The 16,409-nt window shown below is 43.3% G+C and overlaps 1 pseudogene; it reads left to right on the forward strand.

The window, feature by feature from the left end:
* Positions 1-9,559: 9,559 nt before the first annotated feature.
* LOC123826565 lies at positions 9,560-11,212 on the forward strand (annotated as a pseudogene).
* Positions 11,213-16,409: the final 5,197 nt, after the last annotated feature.

The raw sequence follows: 16,409 nt of genomic DNA on the forward strand, positions 1-16,409 counted from the left end.
GTTGTGAGCTTAGGGTCACTGCCTCTATCCTGAGTGATAGGGAGATGCTGGGGACAAGCTGCATTCCTTTAAAGAGAGTGGCTTGAAGTAACAATAACTCTAGAGGGTTAATATTTATTCCTGTTTTATATGGAAAAAACAATCGACTGAAGCCCAGAGAAGTTGCCTGACCAAGTAAGCAAAATCCAGATTCCAAGCTTAGGTCTGACTCCTTCATTCCATATATATGGTACATACTATTGTGTGCTGTATTAAACATTTTTTAAATTTAATAATGTATTTTATTTAACCCTATCTATCAAAAGTAGGTTTACAGTTGTGAGTACACCAAACAGTGTATCTTTGTATTATTATTATTTATTAATCACTGCATTACTTATATTGCATTTTTTATTATTATTATTTTAAAGATTTTACTTATTTCTGAGAGAGGAGGAAGGGAAGGAGAGTGAGAGAAATATCAAACAGATACCCCTGTATTATAATTTAAACATGTAACGAAATAAAAATGACTAATGAGGTATTTTCCTTTTTTGTATAGTAAAGCTTCAAAACATGATTTCTTGTATAACTGCAGCTCGTTTCAAGTGCCAAGTAGCCACATGGCACTTGGCACTGTGGTTTCAAGTAGCCACATATCTCTGGTGTCCACCTTACTGAACAGTGTAGTGCTAATCACAGATAATGGTCAGCTTGTGATTTTTTGTTGTTTCTTCTTTTAGAGCACTTTAATTTTCCCAGCAGAACTGAGGAGAAGGTACAGAGAGTTCACATGTACCCCATGCCCTACACACACACAGTCTCTCCCGTTATCAACACCCCATCCGAGGGGACATTTGTGACCAGTGATGAACCTACACCGACACATCATCATTACCCAGAGTCCATTGTTTACATTAGAGATCACTCCTGGTGTTGTACATTCTGTGGGCTTGGATAAGTATACGGTGACATGGATCTGTCCTTGTGGATCCATCATAGAGTATTTCACTGCCCTAAAAACCCTCTGTGCTTCAACTATGTCTTCTTTAGCCTGATATTTTGACAGCTGGAGGGAATTCCCCTCCCAGGACTAGCCAGTTCCTTGCTGTGCACCCTTCATATGCAAACCAGCCAATCCAGACCCACACCCTCAACCACCCCTTGTTATCCGACTGTCACACTGCAGAGGCCCCAGAGGACCCGGTACCTGATGACCAGGGCCAGCCCCTATGCCCCAGAGCGTGCCGCCATTATTCAAACTGGCCAATCCTGAATCTGCTCACACTGCCTTACCCACTCCTTCCTGTGAAAACCACAGTAAAGTCTCTTACCCATGCACCCCTCTCCCTCTGCCTCCTGCCTGCCCTGGTGCTTGCCATGTGGTCCTGGGTGGCATAGCATGCCTCTACCTCTTGGGATCTGTAACAAAATATCTTTTTAAGGGCAACCATCTCCTGATCCGTTGGCCTCACCATGCCATCATCATAATAAAAATCTACATTTTAGAACAGGTGCCAAGTGATGTATGGAGAACCCGAGACAAAGGGCAGACACCAGAGGCTCCACTCCCCCACCCCCTGGAGGGGCTGGAAACCAGTGGGGGGATAGTCACGAGATGTTGCCTGGTTGCCTGATCCTGTTCTGGCAGAACATCTACACACAGGCTGTGGGGCAAAGAGGGCACCCTGTCAGGTCTCCAGAGGGAACAGCTGCTGAATGGAGATCTAAAAGACAAGTGGGTGTGTCAGAGGCCAGATGAGGACGTTTGAGGGAACTGCAGGATGGCTGAGGCAGGAAACTGAGGGTGGAGGCAGCAGATACTGGAAGGTAAGGTAGAAGCAGACAGGCTACTCAGGGCCTTACATATGGAGCCAAGATGGGTGAGCTTTATTAAGAGGGTACTGGGGAGCTGCTGAGGGGTTTTGTCAGGTCTGGGCTGTAGCTCTGGAAGGTCATGTGGAAGATGCACTGGAGGGCCAGCAGCCCATACAAAGGAACACTCAGCAGTCAACAGCCTCTCTTCCCCTAAGGGCTGCAGGGAAGCCCCTTTCCCAGTTCTTTTCAGGCCCCACATCAGCAAGAAATAATTCAGGAAACATTTACTGAAGTCTACTATGTGCCAGGTTGGGTAGTTACAATAGTAACGAGAGATATATAGTCCCTAGTGTCATGGAGATTTTTCATTTTTATTTTCCTAACAAAGGGGTTAAAATAGCAACTGACAAATGGTGAGGTGATGCAAAACAGGGGCCCAGGAGACAGAAAAAACAAACAACTAAAATCAGAAATGAAAGTGGGGACATAACTACCGTCCTTATAGAAATAAATAAAAAGGGTTATAAGAGAATACTATGATCAATTTTATGCCAACAAATTAGATAACAGATGAAATGGGTAAATTGCTAGGAACAAACTACTAAAATTGCCTAGAGAAGAAACAGAAAATCTGAAAGACCTATGACACACAAGCACTCTGAAGCAGTAATCAAAAACCTCCCAACAAAGATAAGTCCCTGACCAGATGGTTTCACTAATAAATTTTATCCAACATTTAAAGAAGAATTAATGCCAATTCTTCTCAAACTCTTTCAATTAAAAAAAAGATAGAAGAGGAACATTTTTTCTGTGAGATCAGCATAACCCTGATACCAAAGCCACATACTCTCTCTCTCACACACACACACACACACCACACACATGCAAACACACTCAACTATTAGAGCTAATAGCCAGCAGTTTTACTATATAAGAAGAACACACAACAGTTGCATTTCCATACAATAGCAATGAGCAATCTGAAAAGGAAATTTATTTTTTTAAGATTTTATTTATTTGTTTTTAGAGAAAGGGGAGGAGAGGAAGAAAGAGTGAAACATCACTGTGGTTGCCTCTCCTGCACCCCATACCAGGGACCTGGCCCACAACCCAGGCATGTACCCTGACTGGGAATTGACTCTTTCATTCACAGGTGGGCACTCAATCCACTGAGTCACACGAGCCAGGGCTGAAAAGGAAATTTAAAACCACTTCAGTTAGAATAGCATCAAAATAACAAAATACATAGAAATAAATTTAACTAAGGAAATGCAAAATGTATAGACTGAAAACTACAAAACATTGCTGAAAGAAATTCAAGAAAAGCTAAGTAAAAAGAAAGACATCCCACATTCAGAGACTGCAAGACTTAACACTGTTAAAAGAGCAACACTCCCCAAAGTGATTTGTAGATTGATTCAATTAAATCCCCATCAGAATACCAATGACCTTATTTGCAGAAATGAAAAAGTAGATCCTAAAATTCATAGGGCTTACAGGGAACCCTCAATGACCACTTAAGCAGGAGCACAAGGCCATCCCAGCTGGGAGTTTCCCAGACAGTCCTTTTCCTCCCATAATGCCGCAGCACTGGCCTGCCCACCAGGCACCAGCAGCTACCTCTTGTTGCCACAGCTGGACATGTCCTCCCTCAGAGAAGGCCCAGCCAGGCACTGTCCCTCACTCAGCCCCTGGGTCCTGACGCCTCCATCTCACAAGAGTCTTCTTCACAGGGTTATCAAGGTCAAATCCAGGTGAGTTCAACTCCTTAAAAAATTCTGTGCAGAATCTTTCACCCCCCCACCGAGAGAAAACAAATGAAAACACAGTTGACTTTTGAATAATACAGGGATTAGGGGCATCAGCCCTCTACCATGCAGTCAAAAATCTGCATGTAACTTTTGACTCCCCCAAAATTAACTGCAGTGGTCACTTGGTATCCACAGAGGATTGGTTCCAGGGCACCCCTGCAGATAACAAAATCCTCGAGTGCTCAAGTCCCTTATATAAAATGACATAGAACAATTCATCCAGTCGGCCATCTGCATCCATGGATTCCCAACTGTGGATCAAAAAAACTGTTTTTGATGTGCAGTTGGTTGAATCAGCAGATGTGAAACCTAGGAATATGGAGGACCAACTGTATATTTATTGAAAAAAAAAAATCCACACATTAAGTGGACCTACATGGTTCAAACCCTTTTTGTTCAAGGGCAAACTGCAAATAGAGCTATGTGGTTCAACCAGGAGCTGGGGGCTTCAGAGGACTGCCACCTCATCCCCATCCACCCCAGATACGTGGAAATGCTCGGGCCCCTGAAAAGATTTTGAAAATCACCTGCTTGGAGGGAAAAGTAAGGTCCCATAGAACTGGGATTTTCTATTTTCTTCTTGAATCAGTTTTGGTAGTTTGTTTGTTTCTATGAATTTGTGGATTTCCTCTTCAGCAGTCTACAACCTTTTTGGCACCAGGGACCCGTTCATTTGCTCGCTCGCTCACCCGCTGCTCACCCCCTGCTGTGTAGCGCAGGTCCCAACAGGCCACATACTGGTCCCGGTTTGTGGCCCAGGGGTTGGGGACCCCTGATCTAGGTTATCTAATTTGTTGGTATACAATTATTCATAGTTACTCTAATACACCTTTGCATTTCTGTAAGGTCAGTAGTTCTCACTTTCATTTCTGATTTTAGTTATTTGGTTTTTTTCTTTCTTTTTTTTTCTAGGTAAGGGTTTGTCAATTTTATTGATCTTTGCAAAGAACCACTGTTGGTTTTGTTGATGCTCCCATTTTTCAATTCTCTGTTCCACTTATTTCCACTATAATCTTTGTTATTTCCTTCTTTCTGCTAGCTTTAGGCTTAGCCTACTCTTATTTGTCTAGTTCTTTAAGGTATGCATTATGTTATCTATTCGAGATCTTTTTTACTGTAGGCACTTACAGCTATATATTTCTGAGCACTAATTTTGCTGTATCCTGTAGACATTGGTATATTGTATTTTATTTTCATTCATCTCAAAGTACTCTATTTTAAATTTCTCTTTTTGGTTTCTTCTTTAACCCATCCATTAGTTGTTTAAAAGTGTGTTGTTTTCCAGTATTCCCTCTCTCACTGATTTCTAGTTTCATTCCATTTTGTTCAGAGAAGATACTTTGTATGATTTCAATCTTTTGGAAATTATTGATACATGTTTTGTGGCCTAACATATATGGTTTATAGTGGGGAATGTATTATATGATGGGGGGGACTCAAAAAAATCTGGAATTATCTTCTAGGGGGTGAGCCTCTTGTATGTAGTCCAAGGTTCTACCACTAGGTGAGTGTTCTAGGAACCCATCTGTGTCAGTGTGTCAGCTGGCATTATTGTGAGATGCTGTGTTCAGCTTCAGCGAATTTTTAAGTATATTTTATTGATTATGCAATTACAGTGGTCCCATTCATTTTTCTCCCCTTTATGCCCCCTGCTCTGCCTCCCTTCTGCATACCCCCCTTAGTTCATGTCCATGGGTCATACACATAAGTTCTTTAGCGTCTCCATTTCCCATGCTACTCTTAACCTGCCCCCACCTATTTTGTACCTACCATTTATGCTGCTTCTTCCCTGTATCTTTTCCTCCATTCTTCCTCTCCCCCTCCCTGCTGATAACCCTTCGTGTGATCTCCATATCTGTGATTTTGTTCCTGTTCTAGTTTTTTGCTTAGTTTGGTTTTTTTTTGTTTGTTTGTTTTTTAGGTTCATTTGTTGATAGTTGTGAGTTTGTTGTCATTTATTGTTCATATTTTTTATCTTCTTTTTCTTAGATAAGTCCCTTTAACATTTCATATAATAAGAGCTTGGTGATGACGAACTCTAACTTGATCTTATCTGGGAAACACTTTATCTGCCCTTCCATTCTAAATGATAGCTTTGCTGGATAAAGTAATCTTGGACGTAGGCCTTTGCCTTTCATGACTTTCCAAATACTTCTTTTCAGCCCCTTCTTGCCTGTAAGGTTTCTTTTGAGAAATCAGCTGATAGTCTTATGGGACTTCTTTGCAGGTAACTCTCTCCTTTTCTCTTGTAGCTTTTAAGATTCTCTCCATGTCTTTAATCTTGGGTAATTTAATTATTCTGTGTCTTGGTGTCTTCCTCCTAGGGTCCAGCTTCTTTGGGACTCTCTGAGCTTCCTGGACTTGTATGTCTATTTCCTTTGCCAGGTTGGGGAAGTTTTCCTTCATTATGTTTTCCAATAAGTTTTTAACTTCTTACTCTTTCTCTTCTCCTTCTGGCACCCCTATGCTTCAGATGTTGGAATGTTTAAAGTTGTCCAGGAGGTTCCTAAGCCTCTCCTCATTTTTTTGAGTTCTTATTTCTTCATTTTGTTCCAGTTGAATATTTATTTCTTCCTTCTGTTCCAAATCATTGACTTGAGTCCTGGTTTCCTTCCCTTCCCTGTTGGTTCCCTGTATATTTTTCTTTATTTCACTTTGCATGGCCTTTGCTTCTTCCTTTATTTTGTGTCCATACTCAATCATTTCTGTGAGAATCCAATTGCCAGCATTTTGAACCCTGCATCTGATAAGTTAGTTATCTCCTCATCACTTAGTTCTTTTTCTGGAGTTTTCATCTGCTCTTTCATTTGGGCCACATTTCTTTGTCTCAGTACCAGTACATCTGATACATTGTAAAGGGCAGACCCTTAGGTATTTGCCAGGGTGGGGCAGCCCACTTCACTGCATTGTAATAGTGTATGTGGGGGAGAGGTCAGAAAGGGAACAATGCTGCTTGCTTGGCTGTCCAAAGGCTTTCAGTCTCTTCCCCCACCACACACAGGCAAATTGGGTCCTTCTGGTGCTCTTTCCTGGGTGGGTGGGTTTGTGTACATTCTAGGACACTGTGCATCCCTCCAACAGATTCTCCTATGAGGCTGGGAGTTTCTCCCACTACCACAATCACCACAGGTTTTTACAGCCATAGGTTTTGAGGCTTTATTTCCCCACACTGGAACCAGACCTGCCTTGCCACACATCCTCTCCACCCTGGCTACCAGTCTCTGCCCCTCCTACTGGTCTGGATGAATATTTCTTCTTTAACTCCTTGGTTGTTGGACTTCCATACAGTTCAAATTTCTGGCAGTTCTGGTGTTTTGTTTTGTTTTTTAATTGGTTGTTGTCCGTATTTTGGTTGTACGAGGAGGTTAAGCATCTTGGCCAGAAGGTGTTGCTGTGAGAGGCTGTGTTCAGCTTCAGTGAATCTTTTTTGAAGATTCTTTCAATGCATTTTCCCATTTCATGATGGATGATTTACGAGTGCACCTGCCCACACTACATTGAGTACTTAGCAGTTTTTGACCAAAAAGAGCATGACACCTGGGCCTCGCCCTCCCTATTCACCTGATTTCTCCCTGAGTGACTTTTTTTGTTTCCCCTGAAAAGTCCCCAAAAGGAAACATTTCCCTGATATGAAAGAGGTGAAACAAAAAATGGCAGAAGCACTAAAAGGCATCAGAATCAATGAGTTCAAAAATGGTTTTGAGCAGTGGAAAAGAGTCTCAATAGGTGTATTTCATCAAATGGAGAGTACTTTGGAGGTGACTGAAGTTCAAACATGTAAGAATACACAACTTTTAATAAATAAATTCTGTTTTCTTGGGTCTTTGTCAAATGCATTTGAGTAAAATATGTATTCTGCTATTGGGTGATGTGTTTTATATGTATCAGTCAAGTTGCACTGTTATTGAAATTGGAGTATTGAAGTCTCCAACTACTATTATAGAATTGTCTATTTCACCCTTTAATTCTGCCAGTGTTTGAGCCACATATTTGGGGGCTCTGTAGTTTAGTACACATATGTTTATAAGTGATATATCCTTTGGATAGACTGACCCTTTTATCAACAGGTAATGTTCTCCATTGTTTCTTGTAATAATTTTTGACTTTAAATCTTTTTTTGTCTGATATTAGTATAGCTATTCAGCTCTCTTTTGGTTACTATTTGCACAGTACATCCTTTCCCACTCTTGTTTTCAACCTTTTTGGACCTAAAGTGAGTCCCTTGTAGATAGCATAGAGTTGAGTCACAGTTTTTATCCATTCTGTCAGTCTCTGCTTTAAACTTATTTGACAACTTTAATCCTTTTATATTTAAAGTAATCACTATAAGGAAGAAATTCTTCCATCTTACTATTTGTTTTAAAGGTATCTCTTATACCTTTCTTGTTACTCAACTTTCCATTACTACCTTCTTTTGTATGTAATTGATTTTTTTAGTGTACCGTTTGATTACCTTGTTTCCTTTTCTGTATATTTTTACTTATTTTTTTTACTGGTTACCTAGGGATTACAGTTAATATCTTCAACTTGTAAAAATCTAGTTTGAATTAATACCTACTTAGCTTCAATGGTATACAAAACTCTTCTCATTCTTCCTCCTTTGTATTGTTATCATCACAAATTATATCTTCATGGTATATTCCCATGAAAATAGCTTTATAATTAGTTTCATTCCTTGTCTTTTAAATCATATAGAAAAAAAGGGGAGTTCCAAACCAACAATACAATAATACTGACTTTAATACTATGTAATTATTTTTACCAGTGTTCTTTATTTCTTCATAAGGCTTTGAGTTGCTACCTCATATCCTTTCATTTCTCCTAAAAGGATCAAGACTCCTTTAGTATTTCTTGTAAGGCAGGTCTACTAGCTACAAACTCTCTTAAGTTTTGTTTATGTGGGAATACCTAAACTTCTTCATTTTTGAAGGTCTGTTTTATCAGGTACAGAATTCTTGGTTCACAGGTGTTTTGTTTTCTTTTAACAGTTTAAATATCATTCACTATTTTCTGGCCTCCATGCTATCTGATGAGAAATCAGCTGTTAATCTTATTGGAGATCCCTTGTATGTGATGAGTCATTTCTCTCTTGCTGCTTTCAAGATTCGATTTATTTTTATCTTCCAGTTTGATTATATTTCTTTTTTAATTGATTTTAGAGAAAGGAAGGGAAAGAGGGAGGGGAGAGAGAGAAATAAACATTGATTTGTTGTTTCACTTATTTCATTAGTTGATTCTTGAATGTGCCCTGACTGGGGATTGAACCCAAAACCTTGGCTTCAGGATGACATTCTAAACAACTGAGCTACGTGGCCAAGGCCTATGTTTCTTGATGTAGATGTCTTTGAGTTATCCTGCTTGGAGTTTGAGCCTCTTGGATGTATAGATACATGACTGATATTATTTGGGAAGTTTTCAGCCATCTTTTTTTTTCAGATAGTTTTTTTCTTTGTCTTTTTATCCTCTGGGACTTCCATTATATGTATGCTTTACGCTTGATAGTATCCCAAAGGAGTATCGGGTTCTGTCATTTTCTTCATTGTTTTTTCTTTTGGTTTCTCAAATTAGATACTTTTAATTGACTTTATGCTAGAGTAAGCATAGTTGGAATTGGCTAGTGTGAATAATTCTGCAGGCTCTGGGGCAAAGGTGCTGTTCCTAGTTGCCTGGTACCTGGCCCTGGGGTGATTAGGGCAGGAGCATATTGTCTCCTGGAGTGTGAAAGCCTGGTCAAGAAGCCAGGGATTGAAGCTGGTGGTTGGAGTGTGAGTTCTGGAGTGTGAGCTCTGGATTGGTTGTTTGAAAAGCCCACCCCCAGGAGAGTCATTTGCTCTCTCTAGGAATTAGCTAGCCTTGTGAGGGGCAGTCTGTCCCAGATCAGCAAAACCCCAAGATTTTAAAGCAACATAAAATACTGAAAGTAAAAAATGTGATTGAGCAGCTGAGTCAAGATGGGTCAAAGTCAGAGTGGTGGCAGTGGTCCTGAACATAGCAAGAAAGATGACAAGGACAAGAAAAAGAAATATAAACCTCCTATACCAACTAGAGTGAGGAAAAAGAAGAAGAAAACAAAGGGACCAGGCCTCAGAAGGAACCAACCCTGCTGACACTTTCATCTTGGACTTCTTACCACCAGAACTGGGAGAGACTAAATTTCTGTTGTTTATAATCAGTGCTTTGTTATGGCAGATGCTTCCAGCAAATTGCCACTAGTGACACCTCACACTCAGTGCTGTTGAAGTTACTGAAGTTAGAATTAAATACTAATACTAATTTCTTCTTCTCATGGAAGAAGAATTCATTAGAACTCAGGAACAAATGAAGCATTTGGAAGAAAATCAAGAGGAGGAAAATCTGAGGGGGACCCTGATGTTGGTAGAAGCCTTGGAAGAGATCATTGATGACAACATGCCATAGTGTCTACATCGATGGGCTCAGAACAATACATCAGCTTCTTTCATTTGTAGACAAGGATCTACTGAAACTGGGCTGCTCTGCCCTGCTTAACCATAAGGTTCATGCCGGCCTCAGACTGCTGACAGGTGAATGGATCCCTTGGTCACCATGATGAAGGTGGAAAAGGCCCCCAGGAGACCTATGCTGACATTGGGGTGTTGGACAACAAAACCCAGGAAATTAAGGAATCTGGAACTCCCTCTCATACATACTATAGAGAGATGGGTATAAAGCCCCCTACATGGGCTTTCTCTATGGTTCACCTGGCACAGACAAAATCTTACTAACCAAAGCAGTATCAAACCAAACCTCAGCCACTTTCTTGAGAGTGGTTGGCTCTGACCTTATTCAGAAGTACCGAGGCAATGAGCCTGAATGCATTCTGGAATTGTTTTGAGTTGCTGAGGAACATGCACCATCCACTGTGTTTATTATTTTTTTTTTGGAAGATTTTCTTTATTTATTTTTAGAGAGAAGGGAAAGGAAGGAGAAAGAGAGGGAGAGAAACATCCGACATGTGAGAGATACATCGATCAGTTGCCTCTCACACGACCCCAACTGGGAACCTGACCACCAACCCAGGCATGTGCCCTGTCCAGGAACTGAACCAGTAACATTTTGGTTCACAGGCTGGCACTCAATCCTTTGAGCCACGTCAGCCAGGGCCCACTGTGTTTATTGATGAAATTGATGTCATTGGGACAAAAAGGTATGACTCAAATTCTGGTAGCAAGAGAAAAATTCAGTGAACAATGTTAGAACTGTTGGATAGTTGGATGGATTTGATTCAAGGAGAGACATAAAAGTTATCATGGCCACAAACTGAATGGAAACTTTGGATCTGGCACTTATCAAACCTGGCCTCACCATCAGGAAGACTGAGCTCTCCCTTCCCCTATGAAAAGACATGAAGTGCCTCTTCCAGATCCACACAAGCAGAATGATTTTGGCTGATGACATGATACTGGACAACTTGATCATGGCTAATAATGACTACTCTGGTACTGATATCATGGCTATCCATACAGAGGCCAGTCTGATGGCTTTGAGAAATAGAGAATGAAAGTAACAAATGAAGACTTCGAAGAATTTAAAGAAAATGTTCTGTATAAAAAAAAGAAGGCACCCGTGAGGGGCTCTATCTCTAGTAAACCACAGTTGCCTTCAATGAAATGGCTGGGAGTGACTGACCCCTTGGAGGGAGCAGGTTGGGGAAGTTGCCCAGAGGAGCCTCGTTCTAGTTGATCCCCATTAGCAACACATCCTGTGCATTGTGGGCCTTTCTCAGCATGATGTGTGGGGTGCCTGTTGTACAGTGCTCCAATCCCAATAAAGTGTGCTCTTTCTCAAGCAAAAACAAACAAACAAAAACATGGTTAATATGTTCATCACCATTCTTCTCTTACTACCTATTTTCCTCTTTTGCCTGTTTCCACACCCATCCCCTTTGGCAATGGATAAATGCCAAGAACAGCTCTCAAGTCTCCCCGACTCCAAGAAACCCAACATCTCTGATCCCTTCTTGCCTTACTCCCACCCCTGCCTACAACCTCCCACTCCTGAACTCCTGCACTGGCCCCAGGTTGATACCTAAAAGTCACCCCTACCCCTCAGCTCCTACCTCTGGAGTTCTCTAGGAATTATCTAGAGAAGTTCCTGGAGCCCCAGGAAGATGGATCTAAGAGTAGTGTTTCTGCACCTCCATGCCTACCCTGAGCCTGGCCTTCTCTGGCCTCTGGGTCCCTGCACTGGGAAGGTGAGTATGGCAGATGGTGTGCCGACACCTGTTGAGACTGTATCAGTCACCAGAGTCACCAGGTGGGGAACAAGCTACTTCATTCATGGGGCAGCAGGTAACAGGGGCCCTGGCAGCAAAAAGGGGTGACTGAGGCTAGGCATTCCCTTCCAGCTCCCTGTTGCTGTCACCCCACAGTGTTCCTGTTAGTGACGCCCCTGGAGTTGGGTGCATCCTCCTTGGGCCAGGATGGGAGTGGGGTGCCCATCTGACCCACCATGGAAGGGACCCCAGTGTGGGTGGTCTGACCCAGTGTATGGGGGTGGAGGGAGCAGGGGGGCTCTGTCTGGACATGATAAACCCCAACTGGTATCTTATTGCCATTGGCCCTTGTAAGAAGGTTCTGCTGCTTGTTCATTTGGTCAGCAAACTTTTGACCCCTACAGGCCCTGTGTTTGGTGCTGGGGATAAAAAAGTGGATAGGACTCATGTCTCCCCATAAGGAACTCACTGCAACTGGGGAGAGCAGTGCTCATGCTGGCTGACTGCCTAACTGAGAACCAGCCTCTATACTGGGTGTGCCTCATCTCTCAGTGAGAGCAGAACAACTGCATTTCTAGAGAAAGGGGCAGGGGCATTGGCTGGGGAAGGAGGGCAGCAGGGATCTGGGCAGAGGAAGCCCTGGTGCACTGCTCAGAGAGGAGGAGGAAGGCAAGCATGTATCCAGTGGGACTTCCCTGGGGGTGATTCCAGGAAAAACCCTACTCTTGGGGGTAAAAGGGCTGTTCTGGAGAGATGGCCTATCTACCTACCACTGGCTCCTGAATTTCTCCTCCACTGCCCGTGTGTTAGTTTGTAGCTGCTCTGGGCAGACTGTGTGTTTCCATGTAGCCCCTCACCGAGCCCAAGCCCCTAATGTATGGCACTGTCCTCCTGCTGGGACCCAGTGGCAGTCTCACTTGTCAGAGAATGGGGTGTCCAAACCTTAGAATCCTGGCCCTTTGACCTGTGGAATACCAGGCGGTGCCTTTGGGTGACAAGGGTCATCTAAGTTTCCCTGCCCAAGCCTGCCAATACCCAGTGGGCTGTAGCAGAATGACATGTTTCTCCAGTGTCATGGGTAAATTCATGTCAAAGTCCTAACCCCAGGACCTCAGAATGTGACTGTATTTAGAAATTGGGCATTTAAGAGGTGATCAAGTTAAAATTAGGTCATTAGGGAGGCCCCTGATCCAGCAGGACTAGTGTCCTTATAAAAAGGGGAAATTAGGACACAGCCATTCACAGAGGGACAACCATGTGAGGACACAGGGAGAAGACGGCCGTCCATGGGTCAAAGAAGGAGGCATCAGAAGGAACCAACCCTGCTGACACATTGAACTTGGACCTCTCACCTCCAGAACTGGGAGAGACTAAATTTCTGTTGTTTATAGGCCACCCAGTGTTTTGTTATGGCATCACTAGTGAACTCACACCCAGATGCAGCTGAGAAAGATGACAGCACATCTTAGGGATGAGGGAAGGAATAAAAATGAAAACAAACCTTTTCTCTATAGCCTCAATGCCTTCCCTACCTCCCCCCTCTGAAGCCATCTTTAACTGCACTACTGAGGCTGTCTCCTCCCCTCCTACTCATGCATCTTAAGCCACTGGGTCATGGTTAGGTGGAGTGGAAATAACACCCCACAGATGCCACCACAGACAAATGACTCCCACCAGGATGTACTCTCCTTCTGAGTGGTTCATGCAAACCTTTCTCATGGCCTGTCCACGCTCCCAGGCCCCCATCACCTCTTATCTGCATCCTGCTTAGTCCTTTCTCCTGTACATCGACCTTAGGGCTGGCCCTTCCTCAGTGCTGGCCCATCCCCTTCCCTTTCTCTGCTCCCCCACCCACCCTTCCAGCCATAGGTGGAAGACCCTGAAGAAGTAAGGTTTAATTCTTTGCTCTGCCCTAAATCATGAGCACTTTACATGAGTATCAAGGTTCTATGCATGAGTTCTGGGCTTCACTGGTCCTGACCCTTGGCCCCCTTCTGCAGCTCTTCTAAGTATGTAACCTCAGGCCCACTTGATTCTTCTGTAAAATGGGGCTAATAGTACCCAACTCACAGGCTCAATATGAAGATTAAACTGTGTCCACAAAGCTCCGTCCAAGGAGCTACTCTTACTCAGTATGGTTGTGGACCTTATAATGCCATTTCTAGTGAGTGGACAATTCACCAAGCCAGCTTCATTGCTGGGCATTTGTATAGTTGCCAACCCAAGGGTACCTCATTAAAGATGGTAAGAAACATCCTCCTTCGGACAGCCCTTCCCTGGGCAGTACAGGATAATTTTCAGCAGTATAACCGCAAGGGCAGACAATGAGCCCTTTCATATGCTGGTAAGTACCTTCCAGTCTTTTGGATGAATATGACCACCAACCTACTGAGGAAAGCTGGTGTTGGGGCCTTGGCAGCACTGCAACAATCTTCACCTTGACTAGGCCCTGCCCGTGGCCCCACCTTGACAACTCAGTGTAGGCACTGACGTTTGTTGACTTTCTTCACCCTCCTGTGAAGTGTCTCTTCTATCTTTGCTCCTTTGGTTCTGATTAACTTGACTGAGCTTTTAATAGGCTGATAACACCTGGTTTGTTCATCTTGGGAAACGTGCTGCACATGATCAGAGCTTAGTGTGCCTGGAGGCTCTGAGTAATGCTACTGGGTGTGCTTGTGGATTTTTGGTCCAGGAAGCAAGATTTGAGGGTTTTGTGATACATGGAGTGTGGAGGTTGCCAGCGTCAGTCAGAAACTAGGAATAGGAACACCCATCCTCGGTGGTCCTGCCCCAGCACATTGGGGGCAGGTGGGAAGCACCTTGCAGGGAAAGCTGGCAAATCTGTGAGCTCCTGGCCTGTTTCCCAGGGGATGCTGGACCAGGAGCAAGGCTGGAGAATTGTCACAGCAAGTTGACCACCTGCCAATGACCGATAAGCGTGAAGCCTCCATCTCATTTATGAAGGAAAAATTGGGGAAAACAGTGCTCAGTTATGCTTAGTGAAAGGAGCCAGACACAAAGGGCCACCTATTGTATGATCCCATTTAGATAAAGTGGTCAGAAGAAGCATATTCATGGAGTCAGATTAGCAGTTTCCAGGGGCTAGTGAGTGATTGCTTAGGAGCATGGAGTTTCTTTTAGGGTGATAAAAATGTTGTGGAATGAGATAGTGGTGATGTTTGCAAAACTTTGTGAATATATTGTACCAGAAACCACTGAATTTCTGCTTAAATTTTTTTAACAAGCACCCCCCAAATCCAACAAATACACATAAAATATTTAGAGACAAAGCAAGAAAGAGAACTCATATAACGTGAAAAAGAACAGATGAATTAAAAAGGAAATCTTAAAAATGCAAACCAAAGGCATACTGGCCACTATGAGTCACTGGCAGGAATGAGGAGGGTGGTAGCACCTGGAAGTGAAAGTGGTCCCCATTCACACTGCTCTGGGACAACAGGAGGAATCAGGCCACTCTGTGACCCTGGGAACCAGAGCAGTGAGGCATGTTCTAACCTTGGACTCTACGGGAGATGAAGTGTCCACTGTCGTTCTTGCCAGAAAGATACTGGAATCCAAGGGTAATGAGTCAGATCCAGAAAGGTAATTCTGAAAAATAAAACTTGCCAAGCTCACTGAGCTCCATGACCCATGTTATCTCACAAGGCGGGGTTCAAGCAGCCATGATTCTAAGACAGGAAGTGGAGCCCTTTCTACTCTTTGGGGCATTAACCACAGAACTTTATGGGCTTGTTGATATGATAGTAGTCCTTGTGTGTTAGATGTTCTGCTTGGTGCCTGCATTACTCATGTTCCTGAGGATGCAGTGCCACCTGCCTTTTGCAAATAAGCAACACTTCCCTGACCCTTGGGAAGTTATTAGCACAGAAGTTCCTGAAGGGAAGCCCTGCATCACTGTGCTCCTCCAGGGCCAGGCTGTCTGGGTCAGAAACAGGAACCACAGGTGACCAATGCCCCAAAGGAGACACTATTGTTGTTCCTCCAGTTCTGAACTAATCAGGAAGGTGAATTCCAAACTGTTGCTAACCTGAAAATAAACTCAGCTGCCTAAGGAAAAGGAAGTAAAACTTTTTGGTTTTTCTATACAACTAGCCTACTTGGTACTTGAGGTGTTATTCAACTGAAGTCGAGCCCCCAAAGAGCTCAAGTGTCAAAAGGTTCTTTGAGTTTGTTTTGACCTGCCCAGCTTCTGTCCTGGAATGAGCATTCTGCTTTGATGTCTCAGCTGTTAGGGATTTAAAACCATTTCGTATGTCCACAAAATGACCCCCCACACATACGGAGCCCTGTAAATGATTCAGATGTCATGGCTTTCCACCATATCACTGTGGAAGTCAGAAGGCAGAAAGTAACCTACCTGGCTAAAATCAAAGTGTCGGGGCCCTGGCCAGTGTAGTTCAGTGGATTGAGTGCCAGCCTACAAACCAAATGGTTGCCAGTTCGATTCCCAGCCAGGGCATGTGACTGGGTCGTAGGCCAGGTCACTAGCAGGAGGTGCGTGAGAGGCAACCACACATTGATCTCTCTTTCTCTTTCTCCCTCCCTCT

Source organism: Phyllostomus hastatus, unplaced genomic scaffold (assembly GCF_019186645.2).
Source record: "Phyllostomus hastatus isolate PE091 unplaced genomic scaffold, TTU_PhHast_1.1 phas_contig_81, whole genome shotgun sequence".
In the NCBI taxonomy this organism is placed as follows: Eukaryota; Metazoa; Chordata; class Mammalia; order Chiroptera; family Phyllostomidae; genus Phyllostomus; species Phyllostomus hastatus.